At 43.1% G+C, this 22,751-nt stretch overlaps 1 pseudogene; it reads right to left on the reverse strand.

The window, feature by feature from the left end:
- Positions 1–8,019: 8,019 nt before the first annotated feature.
- Positions 8,020–9,203, reverse strand: LOC132028141 (regulator of nonsense transcripts 1-like; annotated as a pseudogene).
- Between the last annotated feature and the right edge of the window lie 13,548 nt (positions 9,204–22,751).

Here is a 22,751-nt window from a genome sequence, read left to right on the forward strand (position 1 = left end):
TCCAATATGCCCTTTCAAGTCAGTCTAGAAGGGAATGCATGTTATTTAAGCAATTATAGGAAGGGAGGTGAAAAGGATCAATAATACTCCATTTAATATTTATATTACTGGAATCCTATTCAGTTGCCAAGCAATTAATCCAGGTCTACTACAAGGGTATGTGGCAATATTTTAGATATGCACCAGAGTTTCTCAGATTCTGGACTTCTACCTAAAACTTGCATGAGAAATTTCCAAGAAACACTGAAGAACCAGAGAGTAGAAATATTGTTAGTATTCCTCCCCAAGGGTATTAGACTGCGTCCAGTTAGAAGGTTTCACTTCTCTACCACAGATATGCAGGAGATAGAGACAGATTCTAGCAAATATTTATTTCTCTTTTCTTCTTTTGATGTACTTCTGGAAATCAGTGATAGCACTTAGTTCCACTCCTGGCCTCTGGATAAAACCTTACATTCCTTTCCTTTCTAGGACTGAGGAAAAGAGTAGATTTAAGAGACCTTAAAACATGATTGCATTCCTTAGGTCACAAGAAATATTTCTTTGCTGCTTAATTGCAGTAGAAGACAGCTTAATTTAGTACATAAATTATATAGATTATTCATGTATTCATTATATAATTACACTGATGAGTTTATACAAATGACTTAAGCATTGCCACACACACAGTTGAATATGTTTACACAAATGGAAAGGTTAGACACCACCTCTTGAACTTTTAATAAGTCCTGGTCAGCCGTTGGCAAGCAGAATGCATTGTTAGAGACCCAAAATGGTACCCTAATTGTGAAATGGTGGCTATTTCTTTATTTGTGCTGAGAGCAAGTCATGACTCAAGGGGCAGAGCCAAGAGCCCAATACAAGAGAATGCTGAATCAAGAAGTTATTTCCAGAGGGCAGAGCTGGTCCTTAATCAACATTCCCTATTCCCGGAGTAGGGGACCCTAAAAATATGTCCTTTACCAGATTTCACAATTGCTTTAGAGCATTGGCTCTACGTGTCTTACGTTATCCCCCTCCTTGAGCATGAGTGTCTATTACGGTGATCCTACCCCACCTCTCACTATTGCATTCTGCATTCTGCATTCTGCATCTGTGCGTGTGTGTGTGTGTGTGTGTGTGTGTGTGTGTGTGTGTGTGTGGTGTGGGGGTGGGATTGGGGGACGGGTGTCGAGGGTGGGAAAGCAGGATAGCCGGTCATTTTAGTTCATAAGTGAAGAAGAGTTGCACTCGAGCAGGTGCATCTGAGTAATGGAATCTGTGGAGACTTGCCCTCATCTGGGACAGATTTAATGATGGCATTGTGACTTGGAGCTGATACTGTAACTGAATGAGACCAGGGGGTCGAGGGAGGGAGAGGGATAGAGTATTTAGCAGGTGCCAGGCACAAGCGCTGTTGTGGCCAGAGGCTGAACGGTAGCTGTCTCCAAAGATGAGTCCGCAGCTATCCTATCCTCTCTATTTGTATGTCTTTTCCATCAAGAAGTATAATCCCTTTCTCCTTGAACTTGGTCTGGCTGTATGACTTACTTTATGACTTACTTTGACCAACAGAATGCTATGGAAATGGTGCTATGCCTTGCAGAATCTGGGCTTTAAGAGGCAGCTGGCAGCTTCTGTCTTTATTTGGTCTGCACTTGCTACTATGACCGGGATCCCAGCCCAGGCTCCTGAACAATGAGAGACCATGTGGAAAGAAGGGCTTAGCCTTCCCAGTGTTTTAGCGGAACCCACCCCCAGTCCACTGTCAGGGAGTGAATTCCACTCCCTGAGCAAGTTCTGGAAGACCAACAAAAGAACCACCCAGCCAACCTACAGAATCGTGAACAACAAACCCTCTCTTTTGCTGGAGGCCACCGAATTTTGGCGTAGTATGTGACACAGCAATGAGTAACTGGAATGCTAAGTGTTCCCAACCAGATTGCAGACATTTCTAGCCAAGTCTGGGAAACTGGTGAAATATGCCTGACAGGATGTGATTAAAAAAATTATTTTTGGTTAGAGGAAAATGAGACAAGGGTTTTTCATATATAGGGAGAAAGGAAAGGAAGAGGCTAGAAGGAATAGGAAAAACAGCACTGCCTGCCCAATGCTTTACACTGTGAGCCTGGATCCTGCTAGGGTCCTGTGGGCAGAGAGGGTGGCAGGAGGAAAGAGAGGGTCCTTGGAAATACAGCTTGTTGTCACTGTGACAGAGAGTGCCTTGGACATGGTGCCAGTGTGATGGGCTTCTACTCAATTTGTGAACAGAGCAGGAACGCGACAGCACTCTGGCTCTTTGGACATCTACCAATTTGCAGGTGTGGAAGGACGGCACCTGGATGTGGATGTCACTCCAGGCAGGTAAGGCTGGGAAGAGGTGGCCTGGGCCCTGCAGGTGGCTTCAGGCAAGTGTTAATGAGCAGAACCTGGAACATGAGAAGATCTTCCATAAGCTCCCCAAACTCTGCTCCGCCGTCTCCTGAACAAGCTGGGTGGGATTTTGAAGTGGCTTCATTAGCATGTGAGCAATAGAATGGTGAAATCGGATTATTATTGTTAACAATCATTTGGCCTCATTTGAACTCCTCTGTTGGTGACTCCCAGGAAACCCAGGCCATATCACAATATTTGTATTTACATTCATAATTGTATCTAATATATATTACATAACAGTATACAAGTATATACCTAATTGTAGTATCTTTTTGCACTTTCAAGTTCATTTCATGCATATTATGTCTTTGAAATGCCTCCTGACTACTTTGTGAAGTATACAGAGCAATTTTATTTACTCCTTCTTGAGAAGTAAAATCATCTTAAGTAAGCAATTAGGGGACTTTCCCAAGATGACAGACTATAAGTGATAGAACCAAGACTTGACCTTGGTTCTCCTAATTCCAGTAATCAGTAGAGGGTTGGTGCTTACAAGCCAGATTGAATGTATGTCTGTAGGTATTGACTTTGGAATTTGACCTATGTGCCTATCAGTATATACACACATGCATTTGTGCATGTACAAACATAGACATATTTATTCTGAAGATATAGGCTTACATCTTATCACAGGCTTCAGTGAAAAATATAATAACAATATAATTCAGATATAAATTATTATCTTATCAGTAAAAATATACCCCCCATAAAATTTCCTCTAATATATATGCTGACACTGTACATTAAACATATTTTTGCTCACTCTTAGGTACTCATTTCTCAAAAAATATTTTCTCCCACATTTTTAGCATGTAGTATTTTTTTTTTTTTTTTTAGATTTAGTCCTTACTGATCTAATGTTGTCTAGCAAAAAGGTTATGCATCACCAGTTTCCACTGAAATAAGCTGTCATCAGCACATTTCCTTATGAAATAATATTCATTAAAAATAGGATATTCTCTCAGCTGAAGTGACAGCTCATCACCTTGTCAATTTTCTATAATAATATACACTTTACAATCCGGTGTTAACAAGACACAAGGTAGCATTTCAGTCATCTACTATAGTGTCAAAATGGAGACTCGATAGACTGTATTCAAAGAAAAGGTGCCAATTAAATGTACTCTCTCTACAGTCAGTGCTCCAGTACCATAGAGTAATGTGATCTGTATCCTTATTATCCAATATTAGATACTGGTGTTGAACCACATTCAGGTTCTCTTTCTCTCTTTCCTTTTTTAATATAAACCCCAAGCATATTGTCATAACTACTATAAGACTTAACAGGGGGATGGCCAAATCAGGGATGTCAAGACCTAGAGCCTAGGCAGATGCATAGGAGAAAGAAAAGCAGAACATTTAATACACAGAAGGAAGCATAATGCCTACGATGAACATGTTTAGATGTTGTCAGAGCTAACTTGAAATCTTTACCACGTTGGCTGTAGGCATTCAGGTTCATCACTCACTTTTTCAAACCTCAGTTTCATTTTATGAAAATGGGGATATGAATTCAACCCATTTTGGAGTTTTTTTGGGAGGGCAGCAGATATGAGGATTAAATGGGATAATGTTTATAAAGGGTTTGGCCTAAGAAATGCTAGCTCTATTCATGTGCCTCACTTAAAAGATGTCATTGAGAAGTGACTTCTCGGTCCCACAGCTGCTCCTCTGAATGCTTGCAGAAGTTTCTGTCTTCATTTTTCAAAGATCTGTGTTTTTCTTTGTATTTAAAGGAAATGTTTGTATCTCACTGCATTAACTGAATATGTGGCTTGAAGTCTTTCATCAGCTTGGAATAATTCTGAGTTATTAAAAAAAAATGCTTCTGGCCCCTTCTCTCTCTCTTCCCTTCTAAAATTCCAATTATATTTATGCTAGCCTTTAGCACTGATTCTAGTATAACTTATGTATCTTTCTCTATTTTCAGTTCTTAATTTTTCAGCATGAGTAAACCTCTCTTTAGCTATGTCTAATTTGCTGGTAAATGCCAAATTACATTCTTTTTTCTCTAACATTTTTTATGAAAACACTGAAACACAAAAAAGAATGAAAATAATTTTATACTGAACACTCATATATCCATCAACTATATTCTAGCATTATTATTACATTATCCTTACATTGTCACATATTTATGTACCCTCTCTGTCCCCTTCTTCAATCCATCTTACTCTTTAATGCATTTCAAATTAAATTTCAGACATCAGTACACTTCCTTCTAAATACCTCAGCACATACACCCTTAGAGTTCAGCATTTGTTTCTAGTGTGTATTTTGTTGGAGGTGCACTTTACATATAATGAAACATATAAATTGTTAATATTCATTGCTATACTTTGATAAATGCAAACACTTGTATTAACCAATGTCCTATCAAGATACAGAACACTATCATCACCCTAGGAACTTTCTTCATGCCCTTTCCCAGTCAATCCCAACTTCCACACCCATAAACAAGCACTGTTTGTTTTTTTTCCACCATAAAATTGCATGTTCGAGAGCTTTCTATTAAGTGTATTCTACAGTTATGTGTCCTCCATGTAAGGCATTTTTACTCAATATGATGTTTTTAAGATTCAGCTATCTATTTATAGGTATTGTCTTTTTAGATTTCATTGTATTAGCAGTTGTATTAGTTTCCAAGGGTGGGTGCAAAAAAACACCAGAGACTGAGCGGCTTGAAACAATGGATGTTTGTGGTGTCTGGAGACCAGAAGTCTGAAATCAAGTCATGGGCAGGGCCATGCTCTCTGGTCGCTCTAAGGCAGACTCTTTCTTGCCTCCTCTAGCAGGTGGAGTTTGCCTGTCACCCACCGATAGCATTCCTTGGCTTGTAGATGCATAACTATAGTTACATGACTGTCTTCTCCCTTTGAATCTTCATACCATCTTCCCCCTTTCTGTTTCTGTCTTTGATCCAAATTTTCCCCCTTTTACAAAGACACCTGTCATATTTGTCAAGAACTTCGTTTTTAACTTAATTATCTCCATAAAGATTACATTTCCAAATGTGAAATTCTAAGGTATGAAGGACTTCAAGGTATCTTTTTTGAAGGATACAATTTAGCCCATAACATCAGGTCATTCCCTCTTCTCATTGAAAAGTATTCCATTGTATGAATATTTTATAGTTTATTTTTAGTTTGTTCTATTGATGGGCAACTAAATTCATTGCAGTTTTGAGATATGGCAGAGCTGCTATAAATACCCTTGTTCAAGCCTTTTTGTGATCGAATGTTCATTTGTCTTAGTTAAATACTTAGGTGTGGAATTGCTGGATCATAGGAAAAATATGTGATTTAATTTTATTAAAAAAAAAAAAAACAACAACCCTATGACCCAGCAATTGGCCTGCTGGTTATTTGCTCCAAAGATAGAGATGTAGTGAAAAGAAGGGCCATATGTACCCCAGTGTTCATAGGAGCAGTGTCCAGAACAGCCAAACTGTGGAAAGAGCCGAGATGCCCTTCAACAGACAGATGGATAAAGAAGATGTGGTCCATATATACAATAGAATATTATTCAGCCATCAGAAGGGATGAATACCCAACTTCTGCATCAACATGGATGGGACTGGAGGAGATTATGCTGAGTGAAATAAGTCAAGCAGAGAAGGTCCATTGCCATTTGGTTTCACTTACTTGCGGAACATAAGGAATACCATGGAGGACATTAGAAGAAGGAAAGGAAAAGCGAATTGGGGGAAATCAGAGGGGGAGATGAACCACGAGAGACGGTGGACTCTGAGAAACAAACTGAGGGTTTTAGAGGGGAAGGGGGTGGAGGGATGGCTGAGCCTGGTGGTGGGTATTAAGGAGGGCACAGATTGCATGAAGTACTGGGTGTTGTACATTAACAATGAGTCATGGAACACTACATCAAAAACTAATGATGTGTTTTTATGGTGACTAACATAACACTATACAAAAAAAAAAGAAAATCATTTAAAGGAAAAACAAAAAGAAAAACAAAAACCATCAAGTCTTTCCCCAAAGATTTTGAGCATTTTGTATACCATCTAACAGTGTGTAACAATTTTGGTTGCTCTACTTTGTCACTGTCACTTAACAGTGACATTATTATTATTGACAACATTTTTATTGTTTTATGTAGTTTTTTGTTTATTAAGATTTTACTGGCATTAAGTGAGCTCTGCCTCATATGTGACAGTGGAAATCTATCCAAACTTTCTATCTCTATGCAACCTACCAAAAAAAGGAGGAACCGAGAACCTTATAGCAATGGCAATAAATATGAGCCCTGGCTAGCAGGAAATTATCTTGTGTGTCCCTGTCACTCTGCACTGATCATAGAGCCTGATGGGGGCTTCATCTCACTATCCTGAGATCAAGACCTGAGACAAAACCAAGAGTGAGATGCTTAACCAACTGAGCCAGCCAGGCACCCCAGAACCAACTTATTTCTGATACTTATTCCTTACCCCCCAAATCAGAAATAAGCCCCACCTCACTGAACCTGGGCCTGCAGGTAGAGGGGCTTTAAACTTGGGGATGGTTTTGGAGAAAATGGAGGGGTGGAGTGCTCAGCTTGTCTAACAGGTCACAGGTTCTGTGAGCGTCTCTGTGGGGATGGGAATAGGCCTTCCTGGCTCTTCCACCGAATCCTTAGGAAGGACTCTGAGAAGAAGCCATTAGCTAGAGAACAGCCACCTTCCTGGTCTCTGGCCTCAAGGCTAGTCTCGCCAAGACCCTTTGCAATAAGGGGGAAAGGCCGCTGCACACGGTAAGCACGTTGCCTCTCAGAATGCAGGAAGAATGGAGAGCTAGGGAGCTTGGAAGTATGGTCCCTCACCACCCTGAATGTAGGAACAGCCACTGGCAGCTCAAACTGAAAGCAGAAATCTTTCTTCAGATCTCGTCACAGGTGTTGATCCTGATCTCCGGTTGTGTTGGCTTGTTTATCCTCCATTTATGGAAGCTTCTTGCGTTTCCCAGGTCCACCACCGAGATGGGACAGACAAACTCAGTAAGGATATTTTCCAGTCCTCCTTTGAAAGAATCTTTAAAAAACAGAAAAACCAAAAACACTGGATTTGCTTTAAATGAAAACCCTCTTAGAACGCAGGCAGCCAGCCAGCATGGAACCTGGCCCCCTGCAGGGAGCTGCCAATAAGGAGTCTGCCGGGGCACTCAAATGCCAAGTTTTCTTCTAAAACCTAGTCTCCTTTCAATAAAAGATAAGACAGAAGAATAAAACAGAGGAAAGTCCTACTCTGAGATAAGAGTCTCCCTCCCTTGACTCTGGTCACAGACTCAGAGGTGTTGGCACTGGCATGGGGCCTCCCTGGCTTGGTCTCCTACACTTGGGCTCCTCTTTCAATCTCCCTTCTCCTTGCCCTGCTGACCAGCGGTGGGCACTCCTTCTGTCTCAGCTCCTCTATCCCTCAGCTGCTCCTTTTCTCCTATTGCTGACAGTTGTCCTTCCGTGTTAGCAGGGGCAAATAAGTATCTATGTATTTGTTTTTTAATTGCTCAGAATAAGTTATTGACCGACTAAGTCCTCTTCTAGTTTTGGAACAACCCTATTACTCCAGTGCTGACAGGAGGGGTCTTGTAAACAGTGCCCCATTGATGTGTGACTTCAACTCATCACCAAGGTAATTGTCATGCTGGCTCCCCTGGGAGGACTGATACAGCCATGAGCCAGGGTGTCCTGTGAAAACAGCTGGAATGTCACCTCCTGGCTGGCCTGGCTGCCACGAAGATTCCTCTGGTTGAGCCCAGGATGTCCAAAACTGTTCTTCTGTCATCCCCCAGGACCAGTCTCACCCTTGGGGGTTCTCCCAGTCTGCTTGTGAAAATACCCCAGTGGCGGCATGGGGTGCATAAGCAGGTTGAAGGGAGTGGGGAATGTTCATGGCAGCCATGTTGCTGGGGCTGGCACCAGACATGCACATCTGGTCTTGGGTCTGCAAGTTCATGAGTTCATAGTCCAGGGCCAGCTCTGGCTCTTCTGGTCATGGACTGATCCTGGGACTGTAGCCTCCTAGGGTGATACATGACTGCCAGGTAGAGGGTGGTGACTAGCTACCTGGGCTTGCTGAACCTCGTGAGGCTCTCCCCCAGAGGGGGAGGCGCTCCCACATTGCTCAGGGGCCCTTCCACCAGCACTTTCTGTTCTTTGTAGTAGTCCAGCAGGTTCCAGAGCATCTGGGAGGACAGGGCCTTTGAGTTGCCTATGAGAATGACCTCATATCATGCTTTGGTTAGGGCCATGTGAAGCTGCCTGGGGTTGTTTAAAAATCCAGTGCTCACTAGTGCACTTGCAGGAGAGTAAGATAAAGTCTTTGTCCCACCCCAGAATGTGTCCATTGGGCGAATTCTACCTCCTGGTAGAGTTTGCTGTGCAGGGAGCCACTGAAATGCATGAGTTCTATGAGGTCGGAGGGTTGGCCCTGCTTAAGGGCATGATGCTGCTGAGCTGGTCTGGCTTGGCACCTTTCTTCAGCAGCCTTGTGATGATCTGCTCTGTGTGTCCCACTTCCTTCCTGTGAGGTGCTTGAGCTGTTCTGGCAATCTCTTCTGGGCTCTGCGTCATCTAGAACATCAGCTGATCAGGTTGGGGTAACTGGAAGTCCAATCCCTTCTTCCTAAGATCTGCTGCAGTGATGGCTTTTTGAAGCCAGAACTCTTAGAAGTTGGATGAGAAATGCTGAGGGTAGGATGCATCATGGTGGACCTGGAGGTGGATGAGATGGATGGAATGGATACCAGCGCCACGAGCTGCTTGAAGAGTGACTGGGACAGCCCAATCTCATCTACCATTTTGCATATCACCATGGAGCTCAGCTGGCAGTGGTCATTCATGAAGATGAGCTAGTTGACTCCAAGGACTTTGGGGACCATGCACTCTAGCTTAGTGGCTGGCGTGCTTGCCTCAATGAAAATGGGCCTCAGTTGCCCATGCCTCCACACCCATCTGTATTCATGAGCAACTCCCTTTCTATGGTTAGCTTTGGCATCAGGTAAGGTTTCTTTTCTGCCAACAAGAACTCCCCAGTCTCCTCGTTCATTTGATGCAGCTTCTGGAGCTCCCCATGCTCTCCATGTTCCTGATCTGGTTGTGCAGGGACAGAAATGATACTGAGTCCTGATGCAGAACAGCATGATTTTAAGCTTGGTCTGGTAGATCTTCTTGCTCAGTCAATCTATGATTATATTACTTGGGGCACAGAGAAGCAGGGGAGCATTGCTTTGCCCAGCCAGGTAGTAGCTGATGGTGGCCAAGGAAACTATCTTCCTGATGCCTGGTAGGTCTTATATCAGGCTCATTGGTCTTTTTGTATAGTCCGAAGAGTGGTTCCAGTTGGGGAGTCCTTGTGCCTTAAAGTTCTTGGGCAGCTGAGATCTGATGATAATGTCCTCCAGCTGCCATCTATTGTAGCCCCACCTGGAGGTCTCCTCCAATGAGGTTGACTCCCACCTGAAATCCTTCTGCAAGTTTTGATCGCCACGACACACACAAACTGCTTTGCAGCTCAGTGGTGAGGTCATCACCATAATTAACAGGGACCTTGAAGACATGGCTTGATCGTTTGCCATAGGGGATACCAAACCATGTTTCCTTTGCAAGCAAGCATATCTTGTTCCCTTGATTAAGCCACATATCTCAACCAAATTATGACTACATTCTCTTCACCAGAGAATTGATATTCAGTGTTGAGCCAAGTAAAGTAGGCATTTGTCTTCTTGTTAAGGACTAGGTCCCACCTGATGGTGATGTTATGCTGAGACTGGGGCTCTTTTTGGTTTCTCATCATCGTTGGCCGGCACCTGGACAGGGGAGCTTGTAAGTGCATGTGCAGGGGAGTAAGATAAAGTCCTTGTCCCACCCCTGGAATGTGTCCATGTGGGCAAGGTCAGGATGTCCAAAACTATTCTTCTGGCATCCCACATGGCCCTAACCAAGGTATGATATGAGGTCATTCTCATAGGCAACTCAAAGGCCCTGTCCTCCCAGGTGCTCTGGGACAAGGAGGAACCCTTGTCCCACCCCTGGAATGTGGCCAGTGCTTTGCCCTGGTGCTGGTAAGCCTCCTATGCAGGAGGATGCTCCCGGGCTCTTCACTTCTTACTTCTCTAGGTCCTTCACGCTGGGGGAAGGAGTTTCCTTGCGTTGGCTGCACCTCGGAGTTGTTGACTGATCTGTGGAGTGGGGATGCGCCCACCCCATAGCTGCTCTTGCTCAGAAGGGGTCTCCATTAGCACTGGAAGCAGCAGTCCTAAATCACGTGCTGGGGCTCTGCGGGGTCCCCGTTGATGTACTTGAAGCTTTTCTACCTGATGCAGGGTGGTCCACACAGCCGAACCACAACCCAGTTAGCTTAGGCAATAATGAAGCTGTGGAGGAAGACATTGTGGGAGCCACTGGAACCCTCCAGAGCCGGTTCCCGGAGGAGCCCATCTTAGTGGCAAGTCGCCTCTTTGCATCCCGGGAGGTGACTTACAGTGCGGCTATCAAAAGTTAAACGAGGTGGAGGGTTACATACCCACTTCTTGCTGGTGTTACAATAGGTTACGCAAGCAGTACTGTGTATTCTGCTCGGTGAACAAGCGGCTGGTCGTGACTGCACTGTCATCTACGGACCTGGGATGCAGGGTGCCCTGAGTACCCCGATCCGTGCCTGGAGCTGTCACGGTCACGGCGCCCCACCCGTGTGCATGAGAGGGACTGTGGCAGTCGCCTCCTGACCTGGGAACATCTGGGCCTGGCTTGGAAGGATGCAGTTCATGAGCTTGAACAGAGCCATGTAGCTGAGTTACTCATCCTGCTTGGTGTCCAGCAGCGTGAGCATCTGTGAACTGGGACCCTAGGCCTCCACTCGGGAGCCCCCAGCCGGGCTCTGCCCCACCCTGGAGACAGCCAGGAGCGCTCATACCCTTAGACTGGACGGAAATGCTCTGGAAGGTTGGGGGGTTGGAGAGCAAGCGGTGCCCACTAAGTCACCACCCACCTGCCGCTCACATCCCTGCAGAAACCTGAGCTGCTGCTACCACCACCTGCTGTGAGTACTTTTAATTTTACCTCTTCTGGCAGGTGCGAGGTGGCCTCGATAGCATTCCTGGTTCCAGACATTATTTTTTTTTTAGTCTAAGTTTTAGAATTTCCATTTTGTTCTTTTAATGTAAGTTCCAGTTTTCTGGTTAATTTTTCCATCTTGTCATCAGTTGTGACACACTAATCACAGTTAAAATCTAGTATCTGGGTCACCTGTGAGTCAGTTTTCGTTGCTTTTTTTCCCTTATCCTTTATTTTGTATACCTGGGAAAATTTTTTGTTGTTGTTGAATTGTGGAAATTATATATAAAAATTACAGAGGTTCTGGAAAAAAGAAGTTATCTTTCTCTAGAGAGGATTTCTTTAGCTTCTGGCAGGCAATTAGAGTAGGCATGGATAACTTTAATCCAAACAGATTGAGCTGATTCACAGCTGGGTTTCATTCTTTGTAAGGTTGGTCGATTTCTTTCTTTCCTTTTTTTTAGTAGTTCCCCCCACCCCCCAGTTTTTATTGAGAAATAATTGATCTACATCACTGCATAAATTTAAGGCATACAGCTGATGGCTTGATTTACGTATATTGTGATTAGTGCAATAGGTTCAGTTAACATTTATCTTCTCGTATAAATAGAATACAAGGAAAAGAAAGAAAATAAGAAAAAAATATCCTTGTAATAGGAGCTCTTAAGATTTCCTCTTAACAGCTCTCCTATACATATATAGCGGTATTAGCTACAGTCAACATATTAAATGCTACACCCACAGAACTTGTTTATCTTAAACTGAAATTCTGTACCTTTCGATCACCTTTCCACCTTCTTCCAGTCCACCCCAACCCCTTCCCCCACCCTCTATCTTTGGTAATCACAAGTCTGATCTGTTCTGTGTTTCTTTCTTCTTTTTTAAAAAGATTTTGTATAAGTGGGAGCATACAGTATTTGCCTTTTTCGTCTGACTTATTTCGCTCTGCATAATGACTTCCAAGTCTATCCATGTTGTCACAAATGGTAGGATTTCCTTGTTTTTTTGTTGTTGTTGTTGTTATGGGTGAATAGAATTGTGTGTGTGTGTGTGTGTATGTATCACAATTTAATTATCCATCCATTGATGGGTACTGAGTTTGTTTCCATGTCTTGGCGATTGATTGTAAATAATACTGCTGTGAACATGGGGGTGAAGAACTCTTTTCAAGTTAGTTCATTTCCTTTGGATATATTCCCGTGGAATTTTTAGACGATATTGTAGTTTTTTTTAATCTTCAGATTATTCTCCATACAGTTTTCCCCTGTAGTGGCTGTATAGATTTACATTGCCATAACAGTGTAAACAGTGTACAAGAGCTCCCATTTCTCCATATCCATGCCAGTATTTGTCTCTAGTCTTCTTAGTGATGGCCATTCTAATAAGGTGCAAGGTAGTATCTCACTGTGGTTTTAATTTGGACTTCCCTAATGAGTAGTGGTGTTGAAGATCAGGATAATCTATGTCTAGTTTAACTTCACTCTTAGACTATAACCCTTCTGGTGTTCAACTGAATTTTTTTTTTTTTTTAAGATTTTATTTATTTATATTTGACAGAGAGAAATCACAAGTAGATGGAGAGGCAGGCAGAGAGAGAGAGAGGGAAGCAGGCTCCCTGCTGAGCAGAGAGCCTGATGCGGGACTCGATCCCAGGACCCTGAGATCATGACCTGAGCCGAAGGCAGCGGCTTAACCCACTGAGCCACCCAGGCACCCTGAATTTTTTTTTTTTTAATCAGAACCTTAAATGTGTCCAAACTATTAGATAGACAGGATGGAGAGGCTTCGAGTATAAAGAGTACAGTGTTTGGGCTTTGAGTAGTGTATCATAGAATCAGGAAGTCATCGATTCAGGTTAAAATGATACATATTCACAGTTGTTTTATAATTTGAATTGAAAGAAAATTTAGAGCCTTCTCGCCAAAATGAATTTAGGGAAATACTGTAAATGTTTTTAAAAATGTGAAGATATAATCTGTGAACACATAGAGGTTCAGAGTAGACAAATGGGAACTGTAGAAGAGTCAAATGGAAATTTGAGAAACGAGATAAGAAAGTCACTGGAGGTCACAATAACAGATTAGACGGTGAGAAAAGACCCGTGAACCTGCAGACCAGTCACTAGAAATAAGCCAAAACAAAGCCCAGAATGAAAACAATGAAAAGAGCCGTTGACCTCTTTATCATAGGACAATATCAAGACATCAAACAAAACAGTAATTGGAATCATAGGATGGCGGGGGTAGATTGCATAGAGAAAAGTATATTGAGGAAAAAAAGGGTGGAATTTCATAAATTAAAAGAATTTATGAATGCTTAATTATTTTTTTAACATAACAGCTCAGTATGATTTGCAGGGCGAACTTTTCTTATCTAGCAAACTGATTTGCCATTTGAAAGGGGGTGTTAAAGTTTATTCAGATATAATTGACCAAAACAAGTGCACACATCCCAAGTACACAATTCAGTAAGTTTCAATATATGAAGATTCCCCCTCTCCAAATTTACTTCTGCCCATTTGTAATTCCTTTTGCTGATCCCTTTTCCTGGTTCCAAGCAACCAGTGGTCTGTTCTGTTACTAAGGGTGAATTTACATTCTCTGGAATTTCACATACCTGGAATAACCATGATATGTGCTTCTTTTTTGATTTTTTCTTTTAACTCATAATTTTTTGGAGGTTCATCCTTCTATCTACCGGTAGTTGGTTCTTATTTATTGCTAAGTAATACAGATCCCTTTAACGAACTATTAGAAGCTGGTAGAATTAAGGTGTGGTGCTAGAAGGGTGTTTGCCTCTAGCAGAAGGGTGAGGACAGGAGTTGGGAAAGGCCTGGAGGGAAGTTTCTGCAGTGTGGTTGCTGTTTATAGGGTGTGCACATTTGTCAGAATCCATTCGACTGTATTCTTAAGATAGATGCATTTCACTGTGTGTGATTTGTACATCAGGAGGAGGAAAAAAAGGCAGTGAAGGAAAAATAACCAGGGACACTGCCCAGTTGTCATCGTTGTTGATATTCTTGTGTGCCTGAGTCAGAGATTTATTTTTCATGTTTTCTGGTTAGCCAGAAGTACTATCTTTGGACATATTTTTTTAAAGCATTTCTCTATGATTTTATTCTTTTGTGAAGGCAAATTTAAGAAAAGTGTATTTTATGACAGCTTTTATCAAAACACTCTACCGCAGTCATTACTGCTCCCAGGCTGTTCCTATGGAAATGAAATCTCTGCCCCAAACTGAGGATATCCACGATAATGCCCAATATGTTATATACTAGATTGGAGTTGCTAATGTTGAGGCATCATTTTAATGATTTCTTTCTTTCTTAGCAAAATGTGATAAAATACCATGCATTCCTTCCATCAGAGACACTTAAATTTTGTCATAAAAATGAAGAGACAGGGCACCTAGGTAGCTCAGTCCGTTAAGCGTCTGCCTTCGGCTCAGGTCATGATCTCAGGGTCCTGGGATCGAGTCCCCCCCCCCCCCCCCCCCCTTGGATTCTCCCCTCATTGGCCAGTCTGCTTCTCCTTCTCTTGTCGCTCTCGGCCTGCAAGAACGACTCGGAGACTCACGTAGCGGCGAACCTTCTTCTTTAATCGCTTTTTTCTTTCTCTCCCTCTACCCTCGGCGCATGCGTTTTTATACAGGCAGTGTTAACCAATCAAAATGCAGTGCTCATGCACCTCCCGTGAGAGTGGACCTAAATGAACAGCCAATCATATTCAGTCCCTTACAGCTCTTATAGTAGGCCTCCTGTACTGGCTCCCGACATCTCCCCCTTTTTTATTTATTTATAATGGCTGAGATCGTGCCTGTCTTAGGTTGCCAGTCCTCAGCACACATGCTTACCCGTCATCGGGTACTCTCCCTGGTCGAAGAGCCCCTGTCTTAGGTTGCTATGGTGTGGGATCAGTCTTACCCGTCTTTGACTACCGATCTAGCATGCTTAGCCATATCTGGGGGGAGGTACCAGCCTCAAGAGCCATCATGGCTTGAACCATGAGGTGTTATTGTCGTTGATTGCGACGGACACGGCCACACACCCAACGTAACATTAGTATGTTAGCTGTGATTAAGAGAACGGCCATGGCACCAAGTCCGGCCCACTGTTTGAGGATCGAAACAGATTGCTGTAACATTTTTTCCCACTCACTAACAGGTGCAATAGTTACTTTGGTAGAATATATGGATATAATTTGAGCTCGTAATTGCCTACTTAAATTTTGAAATTGATGGTTCCAGGTACCATTAAGCATATTTCCTAACTGTCTAGAGAGGTTAGCTGCTAAGGATAAGTTGTTATGAGCTATAGGGGTGATACAAAGTCCGGCCATATTATGTATGCATCCTATCGACACAATTGACTCTAGGATATCAAGTTGTTCCTGTACAAGATCAACCCTTTGATTTACAATAAGGATCCCAGCATGCAAATGTCCGTTAATTTGTTCTTGCGTAGCCAATGCTTCAGCGACCATTCCTGTGACGTTGTTGAGCGCAGCTTCTGTTTGTACTGACGTTGTCAACGCCACTGCAGCAACAGTGGCAGCGGCGGCAGATGCTGCAATAGCCGCAATGATGGCCGCTGTTATCCCAAAATCTCTTTTATGCCGTAGCAACACTGGCAAGTTATCGGAGTTCACTTGCACCGGCATAGGGATGTATGTCGGTATCTTGGCTATTACTGCCGAGTCTCCCACCGTGGCATTCCAACATTCTGATAGCAGACAATTCTGGGACTCACAAGAGAGACTAGATGACTTGTTAATAGTAGAAGCATTAAAAACTATGAAGAGAAAGGGAGCTCTAACACAGACGGGCGTTGGTGAGTAACTTATGTGCTTAGCTGAGGTGCGATTGCAAGTAACATTTGCTTCAAATCGAGAGCCTACGTGATAGTTGTACGTACAGTTACGCCATGTAGACCCATTAATAAAGTGAAGGCTTTCCAAGCCTGTACATGCCTGTGCAGCGTTGCAGAGCAGCCACCTATCTAGAAGGTGAGCTGACGCGCCTTGCGCCAGGTCTTGGTAGGTATAATTATAGCCAAAAAAGGTGGAGTTAGAGTAAGTGGGGATTTTAGGACTGAATGAGAATCCTGTTCCCACCCAAACTCCTGAGAGGCTACTATGGCAGCCACTCATGCGGTGCAGCTCGCACAATAGCAGGCCTTGGTGCAGCAAGGTTTATACGGAGGAGGCCCCTCGTAAGGTGGCGCTGTTGGGGCTGGGCGCGTGGGCATAGGATCTAAGTTATCTACCACTTCCGTCTTTGTAACTGCGCCATAGCTCCTTCTTCTGCTTTTAATTTCAGCTGCGCCATAACTTCCCCCTGCATTTTGAGCTGCGCCATAGCCTTCTTTAGCTTTTTCTCCTTTTTTGCAAGCTCCTTTTGCATCTTGCTCACCTTTTGGCTTTTGGGCGATTTCCCTCCTCTGCTCCTTTCCAAAAACCAGGGAGCCGTTTGTCCCACTTCTCTCAAAAACAAACGAGCTGTTTTATTTTTTAAAGGAGTACCAATTGCTTTAAGGATATCAGAAAGCGGCCCCAGCATTTTATATGTGGCCATCTCGTTTCCCATCCCGGAAAGCTTTACTCTCGTCCTTATCCTAGGAACTTTGCAGCCATCTCGTTTCCCATCCCGGAAAGCTTTCTACGCTCGTCCTCGACTTGAGGAACTTTCCCTGTCACTAGACAGAAATAGGTGCACTCTTTACCTGATCGTCGCCGACTCCGTGCATCTCTCATGATGAGATTCCCGGGTCTCAGCACCACTTGTCGCTCTCAGCCCGCAAGAACGACTTGGAGACTCACGTAGCGGTGAACCTTCTTCTTTAATCGCTTTTTTCTTTCTCTCCCTCTACCCTCGGCGCATGCGTTTTTATACAGGCAGTGTTAACCAATCAAAATGCAGTGCTCATGCACCTCCCGCGAGAGTGGACCTAAATGAACAGCCAATCATATTCAGTCCCTTACAGCTCTTATAGTAGGCCTCCTGTACTGGCTCCCGACATTCTCTCTCTGTGTTCTCTCTCACGTTTGCCCTCTCTCAATAAATAAATAACATCTTTAAAAAAAAAAAAGAGAGAGAGAGACGTTCAAACTATTCCAACTAACTAGTATATTTTTATTGAATGGCAATTAATGGAAGCTTGGCTGTTCATTCATTCACTTAAAGTGTTATTATCAACTTTCTTTTAGAGTAGGTGTAAGATTTTTTATGCTTTATCTACTCCCAGATACTTGTGGTCTTTCTAATAATAAATACTAATTTGTGTAGAAAAGTGATTACACTTTTTATATGACTTGGTACACATAATAAACATATTCTATCAGGCTATATATAATTAAGCTGGGAATATTACTGACTATACCCAGTATTCAGTATCACACTCAGTATTAGACTCAATATTAGGCTAAATAGAAGTGAAGTTAAGGGTGTTGGCTTTATCAGAACCTGCTGGTGCCTGGACCAGCTCTTGTACCAACATCCCCAAGAATGTTCAGTCTGCTGTTTGATTTAAATACCATTTATTGCAATAGAGAAAAAATGTACAGTTGAGCGTCCAAGTATATTTAAAAAATAATTAATCTGCCAAACAAATCTATAGTTCCCCTGTCTTGAGTTTTGCTTCTGTAGGGTTTGGATCATTATGACATTACAATTAAAACTGCAGAACAATAATCCCCATTTAGTGATAATTTATCTCCATGTCTGCTCTTCTTACCTCAAAATTCCATCATCTGATGCTCTGAATCATTCAGGTGGGGCCAAGACCCTCATTGCATGATACTTTCATGCTACTAAGAAATCCAGCGTCACTGTCTTGAATGGAGAGAGCGCTGAAGATACCACTTCCCTTTGCTCCTAGAAAATTTTCAAACTGCTTGGCTTATCAGCTCCTCTGAAGAATAGCCTCTTTTCTTTTCTTTTCGTTTTGGGAGGGGAGGGGCAGAGGGAGAGAGAATCGTAAGCAGGTTCCACGTCCAGTGTGGATTCAGACACGGGGCTCAGTCTCACAACCCTGAGATCATGACCTGAGCCAAAAATAGAGTTGGACACTTCACCAACAGAACCAACCAGGTGCTCCAAGAGTGGCCCCTTTCTGTACCCTGCTCTTGCTTCTGCCTTTCCCGCCTTGCTCACCCCTCCAGTTGCTCAGATATTCTCTTTGGCCCCAGAGACCAACAAATTCATTCTTGGGTGTTGGTAATTAGAACATTCTTCATCAGATAATCTATCCACAGTGCTGAATCTTTCTTATCCCAGAGTCTCAGCTTAAATGGGACCTCTTTTTTTTTTTTTCTCCATTTTATTGAAGTAGAACTAACAAACACACACCAATATTTGAAGGTATACAATGTGATGTTTTGAGATACATATACATTGTGGCAATGAGCACCTCAGTCAAGGTGATTTAAGATATCCAACACCTTACATGGTTATCACTGTGTGTGTGTGTGTGTGGTGAGAACGCTGAAGATCAACTCTCTTGGCAAATTTCAGGTATACAACAGAGTATTGTTAAGTACAGTCACTGTGCTGTAGATCCCCAGCAGTTACTCACCACCCCCCTCATAACTGAAAGTTTGTACTCTGACTGACATCTCATTTCCACCACCTCTTAGTCCTCAGCAACCACCATTCCACTCTGTGCTTTTATGAGTTTGACTTTTTTAGCTTTCACATAGTGAGATCGTGCATATTTACCTTTCTATGTCTGTCTTATTTTACTTAGCATAATGTCTTCCAGGTTCATCCATGTTGCTATAAATGGCAGGATTGTGTGTGTGTGTGTGTGTGTTCGTGAGAGAGAGAGAAGCCTCCAAAAGCTTCTTGTGTTATGGTCCCTCTTTCTACTTCCTATCATTTTTTATAAATTTACCTGTATGATTACATGTATTGTTATGTTTATGAAACTCATAAGTCTTCCTTAATTTGTCTGTTGACTTGTTTGCACCTTTTCTGTCTCCTTCTATTGAACTAGAAGAAGGGTTGTGCACTGGCCAATTTCAGGGATTCCTGTTGCATTGTGGTTTTATGTCATCTGTGCATTCCCTACCAGAGCAGGGCTGGATAAATCTATACAGCCTCCCATGGTGGGCCTCAGTAACAGCCAGAGCTCATAGTAAAAGCTGTTATTCTTAGTCCCTAAAACAGTGCCTGGCACACAGCAGGTGCTCCAAAAATATTTGTTGAAAAATGAACTCCTGAATTTATGCTTTCAAGGGACTAAGGGAGTTAGTGATTTTTTTCAGCTATAATCTTTTCCATTTGTGTTCATATACTGATTTCTTTCAAAAAACAAAAACAAAAAAATCCACCACCACCACTAATAAAAGTAATCCAAACCCTACATTGACTACCCAGTGAAAAGAACCAAACTTCTAATAAAAATCACAAAGAATCAGTGGCCCAACTGAATTGCTTGAGAATGATGTGCTCATGTTACTGATATTTGAGTTTAATATTAATGATTATGGACAGAATGTATTTCTTTATCTTTGTCATTAACATTTGGATATGTATTTGTGTTTAACCATTAATAACTAATGTGCTGCTAGTAAGGGATATTACCCATCTTTGTAAATCTTTTGGGATAAGACCGCTTTGCTAGGTAGATTGGATTTCCAAATAATCTGTATGAGTCTTTGAAATGAGAAATATTCCTCATTCTCAAACACTACCTATGTTAAAAATAATACCACATTTTATTTGAAAGGAAGTAGAACATTTTCTTCCAAAATTCCAAGCACACACAACCATATAGATGCACCAGGCACATGTGGATTGGCGAACTTGATGTTATCGGGATCAGGATTATAACATTTAAAATAGATTCTCTGTCACGTAATGTCTTTCGAGCCACTTTTAGTATAGAGATCCGGCACGAAATCTTTTCCACAGTTTTCCGAACAGATTTTAAACACTGCAGGGTTGGATTTTTTTCATCCTCTCTTGTCCTTGGACCTGGCTCTTGAAGGCATGTGAGCCCTTGGGGCCAAGGAGGGAAGGCTGCCCCATCTGATGGGTCATTGAGCCTGGGGACATGTATTTCCTTCACTGGAATTGACAACCACCAGGAAAAGCCAACCCCTTCACCTAACAAGCCCATCTATAAAATGCAAATGCTGCAGCTCCCATATTTAAAAAAAAAAAAAAAAAAAAAAAAGGAGAAAAGAAAAGAAATGGACATTTTATTACACTTCGGCATTTCCTCCTTTTTCTCTGTGGTATCATTTGAAGCCTGCTTTTTAAAACAGTTGAACAAATGAATCCTTCTGTCCTCACTTCCAGTTGTCAGCAGTGTTCAGTGTGAGATGAAATAAATTGCCCAGCCCTTTCATCTTCTATAATCAGCTCGGCACAGCTGAGTACACCCCCAGCCCTGCGCTGCCCCTGCCGGCGCTCACTCCGCCTGTTCCGCCCAACAGGAAGTCGAGTGGACTTACTTGGCTTCCCTCCTGGCTGGCTTCCTTGCCTCTTCACCCCCTTTCTCCCTGCCTGCACGACGACTGTGCCATGCGTTTTGTGGAGGAAAAAAGGGTAGGGAGTACCATCATTTTTTTCAAGGCATATCTGACCTAGGGATCGTTCGTGGATTGTTTTATTTTTTTTTTCCCACCCTCCAGCTGGCTCAACTTGTAGCCTGACTGCTGTAGTCCCATGCCTATCCACCCTATGTACAGATGGGAAGATGTGTGTGTGGGGGGGGGGGGGGGGGGGACCTTGAACTGCACCTCGACCATGCCAGAGTGCTTTGTTATTAAAAGCAGAGAAGCTCCACATTTATATGGATGTCAGCCAAGCAGGACATCCACGAAGAGGAAGTTAACTGCAGGTGCTCTCTTTCTAGCCCCCAGACTAGCTGGGAGGCTATTAGGGAACAAAGCAGAGGGTTAGAGCTTGACGGAGGGGCAGCGACAAGTACCTGCTAGTCTGGGGAGCTGTTTGGTTGGTTTCTGTGTTTTGCCAGGACCGGACTCCTTCGTCAGACTCTCCCTTGTCTCCTCCATGCGTTTCTGGTGAGGCTGGCAGTCCCTGATTCCTCCTCCTCCCCCTTGTCCTCCTCCTGCTCCTAGGAGAGGCAATGGGGTCCTAATGAGCCAGTCTTTACTAGGCATCTGGCTCTGTTGTCAGTACCTTCTGTGTATTAGATCAGTTCCTTGTGCAACAGAACGACGAGATAGCTACGACTGATTGCCTCCGTTCTTCAGATGAGGTTACTGAGGCACAGTCGGCTAAACAACTCACCTTATGGGCAGGCAGAGGACCTGTATGGCAGCCTCCTGGGCCAAGAGGTTAGTTCAGGGTCAGGCCTGTGGCCCAGTGGGAGAGCAGTGGTGCAGGTGGAGAGGTGCTTGCACTGGCTTCCTTCATGGATTAACCAGCTGGGCTGGCAGGGGGGGGGGGGGGGGGGGCTGGACTCTTGGGTTGCTAGGGAGCGGCATGCCCATCACATGTGAAGATGAAACTGTAATGATATTTATTGAATTGTGGTCTAGTTGTCCCTAAATTCAATTTACATCAGGATGTTTTTGTTTTTTGCTTTAATATGAGACAGTAGGTTCCTTTTGTTTGCTTAAGCCAATTACACTGGGATTTCTTTTACCAAGGAAAGAAATGTTATTGAGCGATAGCGGTATTTCTAAAGATTCTCAAGTAATGCTGAATGCCCCCCCTCTATCTGGGCCTGCTGTACACTCCCCGCCCCATGGCCCTCTTGAAATCCCCATTATCCCTCTGAAAATGATAGGGTCCACTCACCTAAGCTGTCAGCTTCTTAAAACTAAAAAGCCTTTTTGAAATGAGAGGGTATGCTGGCCTGGAATTGTGTATTGATCTTTTAAATTTCAACTTAGAAATTTAAATTTTATCTCAAAGGGAAAGGAACTAGAAATGAATTCATGTTTTCCAGCCACTTTCTGGTGAGGGATCAACAACACTTGGAAACCAATTATAACAACAGACCAGAAAAGACAATGCCCGGGGAACGAATGTCTCTGTGTGGAGAGCTGGTGGGCTCCAACAGAAGGGAAAGATTTCTCCTTGGGCTTTCATTCAAATTAGCTCTTTTCTCAAGACCAGACTCTCTCTCTCTCTTTTTAAAGAACTCTGGCACTGTGAAGATGAGCTGTGTGGGAACTATACAGTGAACCATCTCTCATTGCGACCTCTTCCTTGGCCACGACAAAATGCTCCCAACTGGGATTACGGAAAAGGGCAAAATGATGGTTGTTGGTGTTCGTGTCCACGGTCTGCAGAGCTGCCTTGTTTCATGGGAGGGAGTT

Source organism: Mustela nigripes, chromosome 12 (genome assembly GCF_022355385.1).
Source record: "Mustela nigripes isolate SB6536 chromosome 12, MUSNIG.SB6536, whole genome shotgun sequence".
Taxonomy (NCBI): Eukaryota; Metazoa; Chordata; class Mammalia; order Carnivora; family Mustelidae; genus Mustela; species Mustela nigripes.